This window comes from Gadus morhua, chromosome 11, assembly GCF_902167405.1.
Source record: "Gadus morhua chromosome 11, gadMor3.0, whole genome shotgun sequence".
Classification (NCBI taxonomy): Eukaryota; Metazoa; Chordata; class Actinopteri; order Gadiformes; family Gadidae; genus Gadus; species Gadus morhua.
The window spans coordinates 13,557,669-13,577,668 of NC_044058.1; the positions used below are offsets into that span (position 1 = coordinate 13,557,669).

The 20,000-nt window shown below is 47.3% G+C and overlaps 1 protein-coding gene across 1 annotated transcript in view; it reads right to left on the reverse strand.

Moving 5' to 3' along the window:
• ldlrad4b (low density lipoprotein receptor class A domain containing 4b) overlaps positions 1-20,000 on the reverse strand; it is a 152,733-nt gene that overhangs the window by 115,698 nt on the left and 17,035 nt on the right. The window contains exon 2 of the mRNA XM_030370747.1: positions 11,203-11,320. The gene's annotated coding sequence lies outside the window, so the exon portion shown is untranslated. The remainder of the gene's footprint in view (positions 1-11,202; positions 11,321-20,000) is intronic.

A 20,000-nucleotide genomic window follows, 5' to 3' on the forward strand; every position in this document is an offset into this window, starting at 1 on the left:
TGGGAGTGACTAGGGTTTAAATACATTGTGACGCATTATTGCTTAATGCTGGCGATGTGAAATGCCTTCCTGTAAACTGGATTTGAGTGTGTAGGGTTTGTGTGTAGGGTGCGTGTGAGTGTGTGTGTGTGTGTGTGTGTGTGTGTGTGTGTGTGTGTGTGTGTGTGTGTGTGTGTGTGTGTGTGTGTGTGTGTGTGTGTGTGTGTGTGTGTGTGTGTGTGTGTGCTTGTCTGGTTCTATGATAAACGACCTGAGATGGAGGAGAGGACAACTCAGAGAGGGAATAAGATAATTCCTCTCACTCAGTATCCCACACAGACACACGCATAGACAAATGCACACACACTGAAATAAACACACACAAACACACACACACACACACACACACACACACACACACATACACACACACACACACACACACACACACAGACACACACATACACACACACGCACTGAGTTAGCTGCTAGCAAGGTGACACTCAAACATAAACACACATGCTAATGTAGGTGCAAGCAAGGAGACACTCAAACACACACACACAGACACAGAAACGCATACACACACACACACACACACACACACACACACACACACACACACACACACACACACACACACACACACACACACACACACACACACACACATGCTGAGTTAGGTGCTAGCAAGGAAACACTTAAAGACACTCTCAAACACACACAGACTCAAACACACTGACTTAGGTGCTAGCAAGGAAACACTTAGTACACACAGAAACAAAGTGGCAATGCAAAGCTATTTATACAAACAAGCCAACCCCAACTCAGACAGGGAGCCTAGGTTTAAAGGATGGGCTGCTGGAAAGTGGGTCTGGAGGACGTGGGTGGGTGGGTACAGTAGAGAATAGGATAAACAGAGCAGGGGTAGAATGAGGAGTCTGGCTGCTCGAAATCTCATTAACGGTAAATTAAAAATCAGACAAAAGTGTTTTCCAGAGCTGGAGCCATGAAACGGGCTCTCTCTCATCTCTTTGCAAACTTTACCCCATTTGATACCTTGGGCACCACAGTTTTTGTGTGTGTGTTGGGGGGGCCTTCCTTCTTTCTCCTTTCCACCCAAATGTGTTGCATTTATATATGCCATGTCTGTGGGATAAGAGCGAGTGTATGTGTGTGTGTGTGTGTGTGTGTGTGTGAGTGAGTGAGTTAGAGATACACAGAGAAAGACAGCGAAACAGACGGCGGGAGGAGTTGGTGACCTGTATATCACGCCTTACCGGGGAGGGGATGGACGAGGTCAGCCAGGATCGCGTATACAGTCTTCTGCCCTTTGCAATTGTCCCCCATTTCCTTTTCCGTCCGTCCATCCGTTCTCTCTCTCTCTCTCTCTCTCTCTCTCTCTCTCTCTCTCTCTCCTCTCTCTCTCTCTCTCTCTCTCTCTCTCTCTCTCTCTCTCTCTCTCTCTCTCTCTCTCTCTCTCTCTCCCTCCCTCTCCTGCAACCCTCACTCCCCATTCCTCCATATCGTCCGTCTCTTCCAGCTCGTTGTAGCCCATAGATATACAAGTACTCGCACACACACACACACACACATGCACACCCATATACACGCACACAAACACACACACACAGACACTCACAAATGAACACACACGCAAGAACGCAAACATACACACACACGCATACACAGGCATGAGTGTGTGTTGCCGCTTCCTGCTTGCCTAACTTTCTTCATGGGAAGCAAATAGATAGAGATAGAGAGAGATAGAGAGGGAGATGGAGAGATAAAGAGAGACATAGATAGAAAGAGAGGGGTTGCGGTGGGGGGAGAACCAGACAACCTGCTGGCAACAACAAACTAAAAATAACATTGTAATTTTATGCACCCACAGGCTTTCATTTGGGTATTTCATGTCTTCTTCCCACTGTGAGCTGACCTCAGGCTGTCACCGCCATCGTCGTCACGGCGACGTGCTAGTGCTACCACATGGTACACAATTCAGTGTCGAAGAGTTGGCCCTGCTTCGGTAGCATGTTAAATGGGATACATGTTAAAATGAGATCAGATCAGGCAGGGTGTCAGACGTGTTCACAAGTTTGAAGTTCGAGGTTCCAAAGGACTTAAAGTAGTGAACATGAACATGGCAAGGTTTTTTTTAGTGTAGAGATGGTTTTGCTATTAACATACCACATTCAATATCCTGAGCTTCCCCCGCCTATATTAAACAGGAATGGCAGTGAACAAAGCTTCTTAACAGGATTACTGCTACTTAACTTACACCCACCTCCAACTAGTACGGACAGAATCTCATTCTCGGGCGGGTTGGATCAGAGATTACCATTTATTTATTGATTAATCTAGTAGCATCAGATCGTTAACACCATAATAATCCTTAGTGAAGACCAAGCCTTCAGACTCAACCCATGTCATTGTGTGTCTTGTTGAATGAGTGGGTGTGCAGACAGGAAGTCTCAATGCTTACATTATGCTCTATTGACACGTAGGAAAGGACGGGCCGGACCAGATTATACGAGATGAGATGAGAAAAGGAGGACCGAAAGGTGAGAAGACAGGAATAGAGGGAGAGAGCGCATTAATATCGGGCTGTCTGGCCGGAGACAGAGAGAAACTCAGCAATCATTTGGGGAAGGAGGGCTCCGACTCGGAGGGAGGAGGCGAGGGAGGGGGAGGAGGTGATGGAGGGATGCAGAGGAGGAGAGGATGCTAGGAGAGGCGGCCAGGAGGGAATTTATTGCAATCATTACACTTGATGGACTCAGTGAAGCTGCACTTCATACACACTGTCTGCCTGCTGTTTGTGTGTCTGTGTGTGTGTGTGTGTTTGTGTCTGTGTGTGTACATCTGCGTGCGTGTGTACACACATAATGGTGTGTATGCATAGAGTGCGCAATAAAAGTCACATTTACAAATATAAGAAGCCAGAGCACATTCAGACTGTCTGGCTGTTGATTTGTTTGTGAGTGTGCCTAAGTGTGTGTGTGTGTGTCTAAGTGTGTGTGTGTGTGTGTGTGTGTGTGTGTGTGTGTGTGTGTGTGTGTGTGTGTGTGTGTGCGTGTGTGTGTGTCGAGTTAACATTTACCAGGATGACAGGAGGAGGGGGGAGGACAAAGAGGGAAGGGCTGGAGAGGTAAACAGAGGAGAAGTTAGTTTAGACACATATGGCTCTCTCTCTCTTCCTCACATCTCTCTCTCCATCTCCCACCATCTCTCTCTCTATCTCTCTTTCTATCTCTCTCTCTGTCTGGCTCTGGCTCTCCCCTCCTCTGGCCGTCGTTTCCTCTCCCAGACGAATCGCACCTCCCATCTGTCCGTCATTACATTTGAGTCGTGGGAGTGATGATCATCATTTACTGTCTCACATTCAGCACACCGTCTATTTGCCTGGTAAACCAACGGCTGTCTCTCTTTCAAACGTACTGCCTGCCATTAATCTGTCTGTCGTTCTGTCTACATGTTTATCTGGCTGTTTTAGGATGTGTATCTATTTACATGTCTGTCTGTCTGGCCTATCCGTATGTCCATATGTTTGTCTGTCTGTCTGTTTGTCTAGCATGTCAATCAATCTGCCAAACATGTCTTTCTGGCCCTTCCATATGTCTCTCTGTATGTCTTACTCCCCTGCCTTTCTAGCCTAGTCTGTCTGTGTAACCTGTGTGTCTGTCTGTCTTTCTGTATAGACTCTCTGTCTATCTGTCCAGATTCGCTGTCGGTCTGTCTTTCTGTCCAGGCTCTCTGTGTGTCTGGCCTGTCCGTGTGTATGTGTGCCTGTCTAAGCTGTCTTGTCTGTCTGACTAGACTCTCTGTTTGTCTAGACTTACTGTCGGTGTGTCTGGCCTGTCTGTGTGTCTGTCTGTCTGTCTGTCTGTCCGTCTGTCTAGACTTGCTGTCTTTCTGTCTATCTGTCTGCCCTATCCGTATGTGTGTGTGTGTGTCTCTTTCTCTCTGTCTAGCCTCTCTGTGTTTCTGGCCCGCCATATGTCTGCCTGTCTCTCTATCTTTCTGTCTAGCCTCTCTGTCCATCTTTCTGTCTTTATGGCTAGACACCCTCTCTACTCTGGCTCTCTATACATTGAGAATGTCATCCAACCATAAAGCCATCCTGCCCATGAACCGTGGAACCCATTCCAAATGTACACGTGTGTCAGTGGAGCAGCAGGCACCGAGTGGCTCACATGTGTGTGTATGTGTACATGGATGATGAGGTCACAGCCATCAGCGGCAGAACAACGTTTCTGGCCGAATTAATTCCTTATACATCATGAAGCTTAATTCATAATGGTAGAGGTGAGCTTGGTCGATTGGGGAGAAGCTGGTGTGCCTGTCTGTGTGTATGTGTGTGTGTAGGGGTGTGTGTGTATGGGTGCATGTGTATGGGTGTGTATGTGTGTGATAAAGCAACCAGAGAGCCGTTTCACACTCCATCACTCTGCGATTCTGCCCTGCGGATGACCCTGCCCAAGAGAGAGAGTGTGTGTGTGTGTGTGTGTGTGTGTGTGTGTGTGTGTGTGTGTGTGTGTGTGTGTGTGTCTGTGTGTGTGTGTGTCTGTGTGTGTGTGTGTATGTGTGGGTGGTGTACAGTACAGATGTGTGCATGGTGTGCATTTGTCCATATCTGCAGCGAGTTGAGATCATGTAACTTGGTAGGTACATTCCACAGTGTCTCTTGCTAAACCAGCATTCATCTTGACTTCTACACGTTCTTCCCACATAAACATATACGGAGAAGAGATTCCCTTCAGGGGAGGATGGACACACGTTTACACAAACACACATAGACACACACACGCACAGACACACACATCCAACCCCCACATACTTAACAGATACACGCAGACACATACAACCCCCCACACACACACACACACACACCTTTCTAGACATTTGCCAGTACAGTTTCACGCCTGGGTGGGTTGAGTGAAAAATGACTTCACCTACTTACTAGATGTCTAGCATGTGTGTTCACATGTGTATGTGTTCATGCATGTGTGTCTGTGCTTGTCTCTAGCCTCCCCTACAGGCTATTTGTGTGTGCGTGTGTGCATGTGTAAGTGTGAGAGTGTGTGTGTCTGTGTGTGCCTATGTGTGTGTGTGTGTGTGTGTGTGTGTGTGTGTGTGTGTGTGTGTGTGTGTGTGTGTGTGTGTGTGTGTGTGTACGTGCGTGTGTGCAGGAGAAGTCACCTCTAGGTCAGTTCATTGCCTATTGATCAGCAAGAATTACCCGATTTTTTATACTAGATCAAAGAGCTTTGATCTTAAAATCTACAAAGACACTAGAGAAAGATATAAAAAGGAACACAATAAAACCTGCCTCTCCTCAAGGTGGTTTTAAATAAAGCTAGTGAAGCTGGAACTTCAAACCCAACTGCACCTGCTAAACATGTCATTAACATAAATAATTATTAACAAACACACATCATTTTAAAATGTGTTTTTTTCTCCCTGCAGCCTTCCTCCAAATATTCTCAGATGTGCATCGATAAAAGAATAATCCCCTACCTCTAACACCTCCCTGTGTCTCAGTCTACCTGCCATGACATGATGTAAAGACATATACGGACGAGAGCCCACTCTTTGTTCAGATCTGATTCTGACCACCATCGCTGCTTGAGGGCTTTTATTGACCGGCCCTCAATAGGGGCCACAAGGGGGCACTGAGGGGTCTTCTGTTGCGTGGTTCGATTTATAGGCAGAAAATTATGAAAAGATAATCCAATAATTATACAATATCATGATTGATATAGAGATTTGGAGACTCTTGCATTGGATATGTGGTGATGAGTCTATGTCAAATTGGTTTGTTCTGTTCCATTTGTCCAATTAAAGAAGCCCACTGTACCTCTCTGCCTCCAGCTCCGTGGATAGGAGAGGAGGCGGCAGCTGGCCGAATCACTGCTCGTCATGGTCACTTCCTGGTGCATTACATTATATAATAATAATAATAATAATAATAATAATAATAATAATACATTTAATTTAGAGGCGCCTTTCAAGGCACCCAAGGTCACCTTACAGAGCATAAAATCATCATAAATCGTTTAAAAACAAGACAACCAGGATAACAGTGCTGGATTGGGTCAGTGATGGGCAGAGTCTGGCGATGCTGCGGAGGTGGAAGAATGCAGTCCGGGTGATGTTGTGAATATGGGGTGCCAATGAGAGGCTGTTGTCCAGGATGACGCCATGGCTCTTGACTTTGGAGGAGAAGGGTACTGGGAATCCATCGATGATTGTGAGTGGAGCTGGGGTGTGTTGTGATTTGGTGAGGGTGGATTTGGAGCCGATGAGCATGGCCTCGGGCTTGTTTCCATTGAGTTTCAGGAAGTTCCTGCTCATCCAGCTCCGGATGTCTTCCAGGCACGTGATGAGGGAGGTGGGGGGGATTGGCAGCGGTGGGTTTGGTGGAGATGTAGACCTGTGTGTCGTCAGCGTAGCAGTGAAAATGGACCCCATGGTGACGGAGGAGTGTGCCCAGCGGGAAGAGGTAAGTGGTGAACAGGAGTGGACCCAAGACTGACCCCTGGGGGACACCCAGTGAGACACCTGAACACCCAGACTTGTGGTTGCTTAGTTGAACATATGCATTAGATTATACCTCAACCTTTCCTTAGCTTGCCAGTGAACCCAAAATAATTTGTATGATCTTGAACATAATAGTCGATGTCATTCAGTCACTGTTACTCAAATGATAAAGTAGTTAAGAAAAACCAATGGTAAAGTCCAATGTTTTCGCTAGTCTCTGCCAACTGGTTTATGAAAGTTTTACTCTCCACCGAACTCAAGTCCTGTTGTTTTCGTGAGGCGGGATAACAAAAGTGAGCCCGCGCACGAGGGGTTTAGCAAACCACAGTGTTGAAGGAGTTCAGTCTGCTGCCTGTGCAACATTTATTTAGATCTCATGGTGTTCAAATTTGCACCGATCAGTAGCCTGGGAACCAGATGAATCTCGCAAGGTCATGTTTAATTTGCTCTGCTTATAATGCTGTAATCCATTTGGATGGTACGTCGGTACGTGCAAGTCGTGAGTTGCAAATCTCCCGGCTTTCTTGCAGCATTTCACTGAGGCACGCCCCTTTTGGTCGGTTCCGCTCGCTATTCTGAAAGGAGAGCGAGTTCAGTTAGGCCTATAGTACTACTCGTCAACAAAAATGGCTGCGCCCGTAAAGTGATTTGTTTTCTTTGTATTTGTATCAAGTTTGTCATTTTAATGTTGATTTTAAATGCTCTTACATACTTGATTACATTGCTACTTTACCCCGGTTACCAATTTATGCATTGCACGGTCTTGCTGTGAGTGCAATACAATGTAAAGTTGTGTTGTTTATTTTTGAGCTGGTTGGCTAAAGAGGCTAATGTAGCTAACATTATCAATGACTAGCCAATGAGAAACTGGAAAGCAACTACGACCAAAAGGGGACGTGCCTCCACAAATGCCGCAAGAAAGCTGGGAGATTTACAACTTACGACTTGCACGTACCGGCTTAAATGGATAACACCATAAGGTCTGGCTTCCCTCCTATACAAAAAGATCTCTGCCTGGTTTCAAGATGGATGGACCAATCACAACCGTGTATCTAATATGAGGCGGGATCAATAGGATGATGGTGCAGAGGTAAACCGTAGAGACATCAACAACAACAACAGATTGGGTCGGAAGTACGACCGAAAGCTTTTTTGTGAAAATATAACGTCCAGTTGGTTTATTGCTGTCTCGATCAGCAGCAGCCATCTACGATGCTCCTCTGCAGCGTCTTCCTACTTATCCCGCCTCATATGAGACAACTGTTGTTATTGGTCGGTCTATCTCATACCGGGCATCCTTTTATATGGGAGGGGAGAAAGACTTAATCATGAGGTTTGAGAATCGTCTGAAACCCAGGCTACTCAAACAGGGGGATAACCGACACTTTAAAGTGCTGCCTTTCTTGGGAGAGTCGCGTGAGGCTATGTAGACCGTAGAAAATGTCAACCGGCTTCTTTGAGAAGCCTCAAAGACGACACCTTTAACCCACACAGCACATCATTTGTATGCTTTCGACACTGTGTACAGCCACTGCCAAGTATCTACAGTGAGTGCAACCTAGCAACCACAACCTTACGCATTGTTCGTGTTCCTTTTTTTAAATAGCAAATGTTAACATTAACACAGCGCCCACACGGTTCTACAGGGCCAAGCTCCGATCCTGGACGGGGCTGTTTGAAATGAATGATTGTTAAGTCAGGGCTTGAGTTGTCATCGTTGTTTATACAGCTAATGAAACCGATACGTTATGAGATTGCCAAACCAACGCATTACAGAACATCAGTATAAACAGGAAATACCAGCGGACTGCGAACAAGAAAGCTGGATGTTTATACCACCTGACCCCTAACCGCTCTGCCTTCCTCCATCTCTTTTTAGAGATAATATAACTGACACATTTTGATTTGTGTTTCAGTCATTATAAAACATGGCCACTGTCTGTCCATATCGCTTTAGTCCCCTGCCCTGTGTGTGTGTCTTGAAGAGCAAACTCAAAACACAGCAGCAAAACCGTTTGCAAACCCAAACACGCACACACAGGCACACACCCACACACACACACACACACCCACACACACACACACACACACACACACACACACACACACACACACACACACACAAAAACACACGTACGCATACACATCTACATCACTGATTAAATAATGCTGAAAAGATGTAAACGTTCAAAGAAAAGATCAGACGAGGTGGAGATGGGGGTTCTGTTCGACAAATCCTCTGAAAATCCTTCCTTGCTGCTTTGCATGTCTCCATGGAGAGCAGGAGGAAGTGGGGAGGGTAGTTGAACATTTGGGGGAGGGGGGGGGGGAGAGGTTGTTGGTTGGTGTCCTCCATCTTCCAGTTTTCATTGACTTAGATTGACCAAGAGAGGGAGAAAGAGAGACATACAGGGAAATGGAGAGACAGACAGAGAGAGACAAAAACTGAGAGACACAGAGAAAGGGACAGAGAGAAAGACAGAGAGAGAGAGACACAGGGACTGACTGAGGGAGACAGAGAAAGAAAGAGAGAGAGAGAGAGAGAGAGAGAGAGAGAGAGAGAGAGAGAGAGAGAGAGAGAGAGAGAGAGAGAGAGAGAGAGAGAGAGAGGAGAGAGAGAGAGAGAGAGAGAGAGAGAGACACACCGAGAGAGACAGAGAGAGAAGGTCAGTCTTGGATGATAGAATACGTACTCTATGCCTCCCCCTCTCCCTTTCCTTCTCTGTCCAACTCCTTCCTCCTCCATCTCTTCTCCCTCTACAAAAAGCAGTTTTCTGTTTCTGACAAGGACATACACACACACACACACACACACACACACACACACACACACACACAAACAAAGAGAGAAAGTAGCACACAGTATTTTAACCCCACTCTCACACTATGTTCACCTCCTCCCTCTAGTTTTTCTCTGTCCTTTCCGCCCATTTGATCGTCAAACCTTCCAACTGTTTTTTCATGGGGGGTGGAGGGGACATGGACCTGTGTTGGACCGGGAGCCTCTGTGGACCGGGACCCTGTGTGTTCTTATTTGTTTCCTAAGGCATCCGATATTGTTTGATTCATTGCCAACGCAGCCTCCAGCCAACAGCTGCCGATATTGTGCTCTGGGTGTCTGACCGGTCCACTCACAGTGATGCGGTGCGTGCATCAGGTCACACCTGACCACACCTGACAGCCACTGAGGCCGCAGTGTACTAAGCAGGCGGGGAACAGAGTTAATGAAACCCTTTACTTTGGCTACAGTGTGGGCCCAGCCACAAACGTGATCGCCAGAGGCCAGGAATGTAACCCAGAGTGAGACTGTTCCTGGGATCCTGGGGGTGCTGCAGTATTTCAGACTTTCTTTATCTCAGGCTTTCACTATCTCAGCCATCTCTTGATCAGAGCCATCTCCTCCCCCTACACCCAGCCGTCCCCTCCCTCTCCCGCACCCTCTCATCTCCCCTTATCTCTCTTTGCCATTCCAAACTTTTCCGTGTCCTTCATTCCACTGTTCGCCCTCCCCCTCCTCTCCTCCTCTCCCCTCTCCACAGCCACACCTCATTCCTTCCACCCCTTCCCATCTCGTTCCCAACAAACAATCTGCTCTTCATCCAAACAGTCCCCTCCTCACCCCGCCCACTAGCTCCATCTTCTCCTCGGCCTCCCTCCCCACTCATCCCCTCTCCCCTTACCCCCCCTCGCCCCCCCCTCCAGGCCCACGGCCTACATACCAACCATGCCCGGCGTCACACTGCATGTTTCCCCCACCACTTCCACACCACCACCAACGACCCCACCACCAGCACCCCTCTGAACCAACAAGCTTAAAGCTTAGGTAGGCCATTTATTTTAGAAGTATTTTCTGGTTATTTTTGTTCAAATTGTCTTTCCATCCAAATCAAATCAATAAATTGAATGGTCAGACAAAATAAATGAAAAATGTGGCTATGGCTGTCGCAGGCGTGTAACAAGCCAGTACTTTTTTCGGGCCAAATGAAAAGACTGGACGGCCTACCTACCTACCTATACATACCCACCCGGCTACCTGCGCACACTCATTGAGCATGACTGGAATCTTCCGAAGGCAGGCCTGGCTTTGGAGGGAGTGGCTTAAGAGGGAGGCTTGAAGGGAGGGGTGGGCTTTTTTTCGGTTGGATACTTTCAAAATCGAGCTTACTGGCTGGTTTCTCCAAATTGCCTACCCTAGCTTTAATCCCCCTCCACCGGCATGCAGATGCCCCCCCCCTAGCCCAAAACCCCTGCATGGGAATCACTCATGGTGGTGCAGAGCTGGGGTGCGGAGGGCAGCGTGTGGGCCCTGCAGCAAATCTGATGGAGGTGGGCAGGAGGCCAGAACTCTCACACAGAGCCTGATGTCATTGTAACACACACATTCACACACACACACACACACACACACACGCACTCACACACACACGCATTCACTCACTCACTCACACACACACACACACACACACACAGCACACACACACACACACACAGCACACACGTATGTTACAACACAGCATGTAGGCAGGCACTATGCTTTTTAAAATTGATACGGTGAGGCCAGGATGACTAACACATAAGAAATTAACACACAAGAAGACACACACACAAACACACACACACACAGAAAGACAGACACACACACACACACGCACACACACGGAGGCAGAGTGAGCGACCTACGTGCGGTAATCCTCAGTGTGCTGCGCACGGTGCTGAAATGACTTGTGCTGCTCCAGGTTTAGTGGATCCCTTATCAGAGTTGTCAGGCGGGCGGATCTGCAGCGCAGCGACAACGTGGCTAGGGTAGAAAAACAGACACACTGTCAGGACGAGTCCCTGCCGCTCCGTGTGTGTGTGTCTGTGTGCGTGTGTGAATGTGGTGTGCGTGTGTGCGTGTGTGTGTGGCACTGGTGCGTGTGTGTGTGTGTGTGTGTGTGTGTGCGCGCTCCGTGTCTGAATACTCGTTAGGAGCTCTTAGGAATTCCTGCCCAGAATTCAAGCAAGGTTACTTTCTGAAGTTGGTATGCAAATACACGGCACTCACCAGATGCCTTAACAACCTGCACCGTCTCACGACTGTTTCTGAAACCTTACAGTGGGAACTGCGATTGAAAGGACTGCGCGTCGCCGTTGAAGCGATCAAAAGGCGGCTAGCAGAGACGCTCGCTGGCTGCCCACGGCGGTGTGCTTCACTTGCTACGCTGCAACACTTGAGACTCCACACCTCTTGGAGGGCTAGACGACAGGCCTTCAGATGGGAACCGACGCCCAAATCTGCTGCATAGAGGCAGTGGACCTGACCAGGCACCCACAGGAAGCACGGAACAATAACGCCAGGTGGCGGGGCGGGCCAGCTGGACTTCCTCTTCCTTCGGCGCTTCAATGTGAAGCCAAGTCACCGAAAAGTAAAGCAAGGTGGCCCTGCAGCAACAATGCATCTCTGTCATCAGGTAACCGTCAGATTATTAGGAATGGAAAAAAAAAAAGTACTTACTTTACCATGGATGGAAATTTACTCATCCGTCCATGGTAGCAGTCCAAGGCCTCGTGGTGCACGCACGTACGCACACTCACACACACACACACACACGTTCGCTAGCACAAACATGGACATGCACACAGACACACACGCAAACAATTTGTCCAGAAACCCCCCAACTCCCGACTTTATTGTTATTTATTTTTTTATTGTATTCGACTCTCGTGTGTGTTTCAGGGTTCATGAGCTTCAGTGTTGAAGCAGGATGAAGTTGCTGTGCTACGGGCACACAGAAGCACTCAGAAACCAAAGCAGCAGTGAAAAGGATCCGGTGTTCAGCGCGGGGGCCGAAACACTCAACACTCATGCATTGTGTATAGTACGCCTCGTGCACGTCGCTAGGTGAGCGCAGCATCAGCGATGCTACAGTTAGCGGTGACTAGGAACCAGAGACAATGCAGACTTTACTACGACGCTCGCGTTGAGAGGAAATACTTGAAGGTAGAGAATAAAGAAAAGGGAGCATATGAAAGACACAAAAGGTTCCACATGTGCTAATAAATGACTTAATGAATGGCTTGAAGTACCAACCCGGTGATTTTGCTATTTTGGTGTCGATTTAACAATTGCATGTGGGACGATTGCGTTTCTCCAGTAGGGCAGTAAGAGTTCACACAGAATGAATCATCTAGTATTGACTGCGGCAGGGAGTAGAAAGTAAAGCTCACCTGAAATCTCTTGTGATTTGAAACCAAGTCTTTGAACAAGCTGTCATAATTGAAATTTGAAATGTCAAAGTTTGCAACCATATATGCTTGTTCCGTGCTCGATCGCAAGCCAGCCACACAGCCAACCAACCAGAGAGATAAACAGATACATAAATGGATAGACAGAGACAGCTACAGTCTGATCGATAAATAGATAGATAGACGTAGACACAGATCGATAAATAGATAGAAAGACAAACAGCAGACAGATAGAAAGACAGAGAGACACGTTCAAGTTTGCCATCCGGAATACGGAGTACAAACAGTAAATCCCGAGCTACGGATTTAGAGAGGAAATTACACATCAAACTCAGGCCAGTGAAAAAAGCTTGTTCGGGCACACTGGAAAAAAAACTAAAATTCAACTTACTTAAAATTTAATTTCCCCTTATCAGAGTTCTGCATGACATGTTGCACACACAGCTAAACACAAATCCCCCAACCCATTACTCAAACTAAGATTCAATCTTAAAATCTTGATATTATGTGTGGATGTGTGTGTCTGTGTGCGTGTGTGTGTTTGATCGTGTGTGTGCGTGTGTGGGTCTGGTGCGTGTGTGTTTGTGTGTGTGTGTGTACCGGCGTATCCTTGAGTGTGTCGGAGGGGATTAATTGAGGCATTCTCTTACGCAAATACAATTTAAGAAAAAACATAATCACCATAGTAATGAGCAAGAAGTGAACAAGCACTGACGGCGTGACGGTTTAGAGACAGGTTCTCTAAGGACACTGTCCTCTCAAGACTAGGTCTGAGGGTTCTGTTTAGAACCAAAACCTTACATTACAGAACTGCTGCACCCAGGGTTGGGTGGTTGGGTGCATATGGGTGGTCAAGATACAGAGACAGAGTGAGGGAGATAGAGAGAGAGAGAGAGAGAGAGAGAGAGAGAGAGAGAGAGAGAGAGAGAGAGAGAGAGAGAGAGAGAGAGAGAGAGAGAGAGAGAGAGAGAGAGAGAGGGGGGGGGGGGGGAGGCGGAGAGAGGGAGAGAAACAGAGAGATAGAGAAAGACAGCGACAGAGACAGAGACGGAGAGAAAGAGAGGGAGAGAGAGAGATAGAACGAGAGAGAGAACGAGAGAGAGTAAGAGTGAGGGATACAGAGAGAGAGAGATAAAGGGAGACAGAGAAAGACAGAGACAGAAACCCAGACGGAGAGAGACAGAGAGAGAGAAAGAGGCTTGTCCTAGTAACAGGAACCATCTGTTGTAGGTCTGACAGACCAGAGAGCCAGAGGGAACACAACGCTTCCGGGCCTTCTTCCCTCTCTCCCTCCCCTTCTCTCACTCTCTGTCTCTCTCTCTCTCCATCTCTTGCACTCCATCTTGTACTCTTCATCGCTGCATCTATCTCTCTCCTATCCATTCATTTCTCTCTTTGTACTTTGGATTGTGTGTGTCTGCTCTCTCCTTGCGTTCCCCCCTCTCCCACTCGCTGGGACAAAGCAGCGAACAGAGGAAGGCTGTGGTCAAGAACAGAAAGAAAAAAAAAGGAATCTCTTTGCTTTGCATGAATGTTCTTCTCTCAGTGATCAGTCTCCCTCTATCGGTCTATCTCCCCCCCCCCCCTCCCTCCCACACACACATACACACACAGACACACACACACACACACACACACTCACAGACAAACACTCACACACAAACAAACACACACACACAATCACACACACACAATCTCTCCATTCACCCTTCTCTCGCCCTCCCACTCGTGTGCTCCTCACGCTGTCGTTCTCTTGTGGTGTCCGCCCGTGTCCTCGGCCTGGCCCTTTCGTTTGCGTGGTTTTGTGTGTGAGCTATGGCAGTGAACTTCTGACTAGTACCGTGCTGCAGTATGAGTCTTTAGATGGCCTGTGATCCCCTGTACGCCACAGAGACACAGCGGTAGCTCAGCAACAACAACCCCCCATCCCCCCCACCCCGTCATACCCCCCACCGATTCCATCCCGTGGGCGTCGCGCAGGATCCCGCTGTGCGACACGTCTTTATCGTACGCCACACAACGCTCCTCCATGCATGCTTTGTTTTGTGTCCCCCCCCCCCCCCCCCAACATACTTCCTGTCTGTTTGGGTCTGTGTTGTTTCTCTCGCCACGGTGCGCTCCTCTGGAGCCCTGAAACGTGAACGCCACGTTGACACGCCCGCACGCCGCAGCACCGCCTCAGAATACCCATTTTTGTACGATGTTGCGGTTTGCATACAATGATGTTCCTGTGTCAGCATATGCAGAAGACACGGCTCTGTGTGTGTGTGTGTGTGTGTGTGTGTGTGTGTGTGTGTGTGTGTGTGTGTGTGTGTGTGTGTGTGTGTGTGTGGGTGTGAGTGTGAGTGTGTGTGTGTGTGTTGGACGTGTTTTGAAGGTATTGAAGGTGTTTGTTTGTGTGTGTGTGTGTGTGTGTGTGTGTGTAGGTGTCTGTGTGTTGTAAGACAGAGCGGGGTGGGAAACCCACTCTTGCAGGGTTTGATTACACAGCGATAGTGACACCTGTCAAGTTGGAGCCACCAACAACAACAAAGAGCGGGCCAGGGATCTGGTTTCCCCGCTGCCCTCCGAGTCACCTCCCCCCACCCCACGCCTCCTCTCCGCACCTCCCTTCTCCGCTCCTCCCGTGCTCTTCCTGACCTGTGTACATTCAACACTACGAATGGTAACAAATAAATTGTAAAAAGTGAAGTTTGTTTGTTTGTTTGTTAAGGCATCTGGTGAGTGCCATGTATTTGCATACCAACTTCATGAAGTAGCCGCTCATTATCGAAAATAAGCCCCTTCAGGTCGAAGCAAGACACCTCCGTTTCGCGTCGGTATCCGGTTCGCCCTGTCTGGGCTTAGTTTCCCGAATAATGACCGGCATTCTATTATCCCACTTAACGTCAATATTACTCTGTATGTGGAAAGGAAAATAGCTTTATTTGTAATTAGAATATTATGCTGCTGTATTTTCAGAGACCCCCACAGATATTTGAGTTTGCTGCTTTCATGGGAGCCAGACCTCTCTCTGTGGGAGCTCAGCTCCCACTGGCTCCCACCTAACTCGAACCCAGCCCCCCACCCTCTCACAACCCCCCCCCCTCTCTCCACCCCCTCGCTCCACTAGGCCCCCTCTCTTCGTCATCCCCCCTTCTCTTCGCCATCCCCCCCTCTCCACCTCCCCGCCGACCCCCCTCTCTCCGTCACCTTCCCCCTCTTCACTAACCCCCCCCCCCCCCGCCCCACGGGTGGCCGCCAGTGTAGCCGACTTCATAAGAAGAAACACAATGGAAAGATAAAGAAGTAGAAAGAGAAGAGGGTTGAATGTATAAATATGGATGCAATAGGAGTTCCCGTGCGTTTCAGTCTTTTCCATGTCCATGGCGAGTTTAAACACAACAAGAACAGATAAACAACGTTATAATGCAAGAATGTGATTTGCAATATTATTTTGTTTCTTGTTTTCAGGTCCGTCAGAGAGCCGTGCAGAGGACTCACGGTTAAAACATTTTCAGGCTAAATTATTATGGCTCCATGCATCAAGAAAGAAGAGTAATGTGCTGTCAGTGGCACCAATTAGACTGCATCTAGCCACTCTCAGGCTCTCAAAACAGCTCCAAGGTTCCCATTTGTTCCGGAAAAGAAAGAATAATGTTCATGTGTCTGTTTTTGTCAGACACTCCTGCATCAATACAATAATTTGTGATGTTAGAGTGCTGCAAAAAAAATGACAACTCTCGCTGAAGTCAATAATCAGCACAATACATTGGTTTTTTTCTTCCTTTGTTTGAAATTAATTCTGGATCCTTACCAGGGTTGGAGACGGAGAGGTTCTGAGAGTGTAAACACCCATGAATTATCGAGTCACTGTTCTTTGCTCGGCAGGATTGTCCATCTACTGAACAAATGTATATTTCAGTCTACTTGTGCCTGTTTGAGGTGAGGTTTCACAGCTTTTTAAAAAAAAACGCAAGAAAAGAAAAGCATTGTGTATGCCTAGTCACTGCTATCCAGTTATGATCGCCGAGATCCATCTTGGTGATACGGCGAGGAGCTTATAAACTATCCTTCATTAGTCAAGATAGTTAGAATAAAAAATAATAATGATTGTAGTTGGAGTAAACCTACCCATCTCATTAATGTATATGTCATTTCCTCCACCATGTTGAGCAATTTGTAAATCGTTGAAATATAGAAAAAGATTTGAATCTAATTCTCTGCTACAGGCGAGCGCCTGCTGCAGTCTGCCATGTTCACACCGTCTTGATTCACCAACTTGAACCAGACTTGGCAACAAGCAGGGGGCTATCTATTATTGGTCTGACAGCTTCAGCGCAAGTACTCACACATACACAGGGAGACGCACACATGCACACACACACACACACACACGCAAAGGGAACCAAACAGGAGGACAAAAACTGCTTGTGTGACCTGCAGAGGAAGACTAGCAGAGCAACCGTAGAAATCACAGGTCTTTAACTGCTGCTTGACACACACACATACATACACCCTCACACACACACACACATATGCGCACACCCACACAGACAAATACTCGCACACACAAAAAAAACACCCAACCATCCATAGAGGGAAACACCTATACACAAACACACACACACACACACACACACCCACACACAGACACACATCCACCCATAGAGACAAACACACGTGCAGGCATGCATGCACACACAAACAAGTACACCCACCCACACGGACAAACACACACACAAATTCACAGCCGCTCACACAGACAAAAATACCCACATACGCACATAAACAAAGAGATGCACACCCATCCACCCACACAGAAACACACACACACACACACACACAGACTTAGACATACTCACACACACAAATATACATGCACCGAGTCACCGACATACACACACACACACAGAGGAAAGCACTAGGTAAAAAAGTGAAGGTGAAGGTGAGGTGTCCTCTCCCTGGGTCTAGCGCCGGACAGGTCTGAGGCCCGCATCAGGGGACAGGCGGGGCCCGTCTGCACACCACTGGGTCCTGTCTCTCGCCAGCCGAGTCCCACCCCTGGATACTGGACAGCACACAGCGGCCTGCGCACCGACAATGTCAACGTCAAGGACGCGGTGTGTCCTCGCTAAAGGGCATCCTTAGGGTTTGGTATTAATAGCCACCCACTTGCCACACTTTTGAGTCATTGGGGGTTGAAAAGTGAAAGTTTCTTTGAAACAGCCTACTCTTAACAATCTTGCGCTGTATTGATTGCTTTAGTTAGCAGCAGGTCGTTTTGGTTTTGATGCTCTAAGCTAGCTTTACCTCCAATCACATTGGATAGCAACTACCTGCCATTATGGTTTGGCATCGAAAACATTTCGATGCTTTTCAATTTGTGAATAATGAATAAGAAAAATAAGAAAAATAGACCAAAATGTGTCAAGGCTTTCTTATGAGACAAAATTTCATCCACAACTTTTTTATTTTTCACTGATCCACCTCAAAACGGCATAGGCCTTGGAAATAATAATTAATGGAAAACATCAAAACTTATAAAAGCTATAAGTACTAAGAGAGTTGAAGTGAATAACTTAAATTGGTGCTATAAAACCGGAATGCTGGACGGCCCCCATTAAACCCGGTCCTGGGCATGGCATGGGGAAAGTGTAATTACCAACAATAGCTATCCATTACTTAACATAACACCCTTCCTCATACCGCCAGGATGAATTACCTGCGATTACCAGGGACGGAACATTTAAAAGACTCCACGAAGGACAATCCGACGGCCAAAACTAAAAGTGCCCTAGAGGCACGCAAGCTGCAGACACACAAACACATCCACACACACGCACGCACCCACACACATAGACACATGCACAAGCCCGTTGATCGATCAATAGAGTGGGGCTTTGCATTTGAAACACAACAGGACACGCTGTTCGTCTGTCCTTACAACGGTGTTTGGAGTAAAAGCTAACATGTGTCCTCTTAACTCTGCTCCAAACTAACAAGATAACAGAATACATGTTGGAGGTTGAATCCCACTAACCACTAGCATGTTTACCACCAACTTGTTAATCACTTTTGCGTTAACCGCTATTCGCTAACCACATGCTAGCTACCCTTCGTAGCGGCCGAGGTACGACTCAGACCTGCAGTCTTATGCTATTCCCTATGCCCGATGCTATGTTACGCCAGACATTCCCTCCCTCATTCAACCCACTGTCCTGTCTCTTTCCACTCTCCTGTACATAATGGCATGAAATATATCAAAAAATAACATTTGTCTATATCATGAACAAAAACGCTAATTTGGACAATCAGCTGACAGCCAGAAAGTTATGATGTGTCTTTACGATGGAGAATGGTCAAAAGAGGAGACCTGGGGATGTATTGAATGCAGCCCCCTCTGTAAGCCTTTTGGTCGCTCAGGGACACGCGCGAGGCCTCCATGTGGATGTGGGTCAGTACCGCGCGCCCAGACGGTCCCCGGGTCGGGGCACCTGACACGCGGCCAGCTATGTCAACCAGCCCCCCCCCCCGGCACTCTGGTCGTAAATAAAAACATTAACCTATCAGATAGTTGGACAGGGGACGGGACAGCAGGAATCATGATACCTCAGAGAGAGAGAGAGAGAGAGAGAATTAGTGAGAGAGAGAGTTAGTGAGAGAGGGTTAGTGAATAAAATAAAGAGTGAGAGACAGAGATATAGAGAGATAGAGACGTCAGGGAGTGCCTGATCATCAAGAAGTGTATCAGAAAGCTGCACATTGAGCAGTAAATCCCAGATAAAGCTTGCAACTGGATCACTCTTCCATTGAACCTACATTGTGCTTATAGAGTGAGAATGCATTGCCTGGACGTCAATAGAGCCAAAACACACATGACTAAACACTTACAGGAGACTTCAGAAGCTTTACCGAAGCAGATACTACACCTCTCCGGTTGGATAACATGGCTCAGAAGAAGAACAGCCAGTACGGACATACAGCTTGAAGCTAGACGTAGAGGATACATAACATGGTCTCATGGGTTCCTGCAGGTTGTTCATTTATCATACAAATGTCAGCCATCTGTGTTTGTTTGAATCAGACAAAGCGACACAGCTGAGTATAGCACTAATATCATTAATTAATACCATCCGTATTGACATTAATGACTTAGTTAGTATCAAAGAAAAAACAAGATATCGAAAAAAGGTGGACCTGACTTCGATTGTCCTCCCAAAAAAGAAAATTGTACAGGTCACAGAGCCGTTCTGCTGTGCTGGTCAACAGAA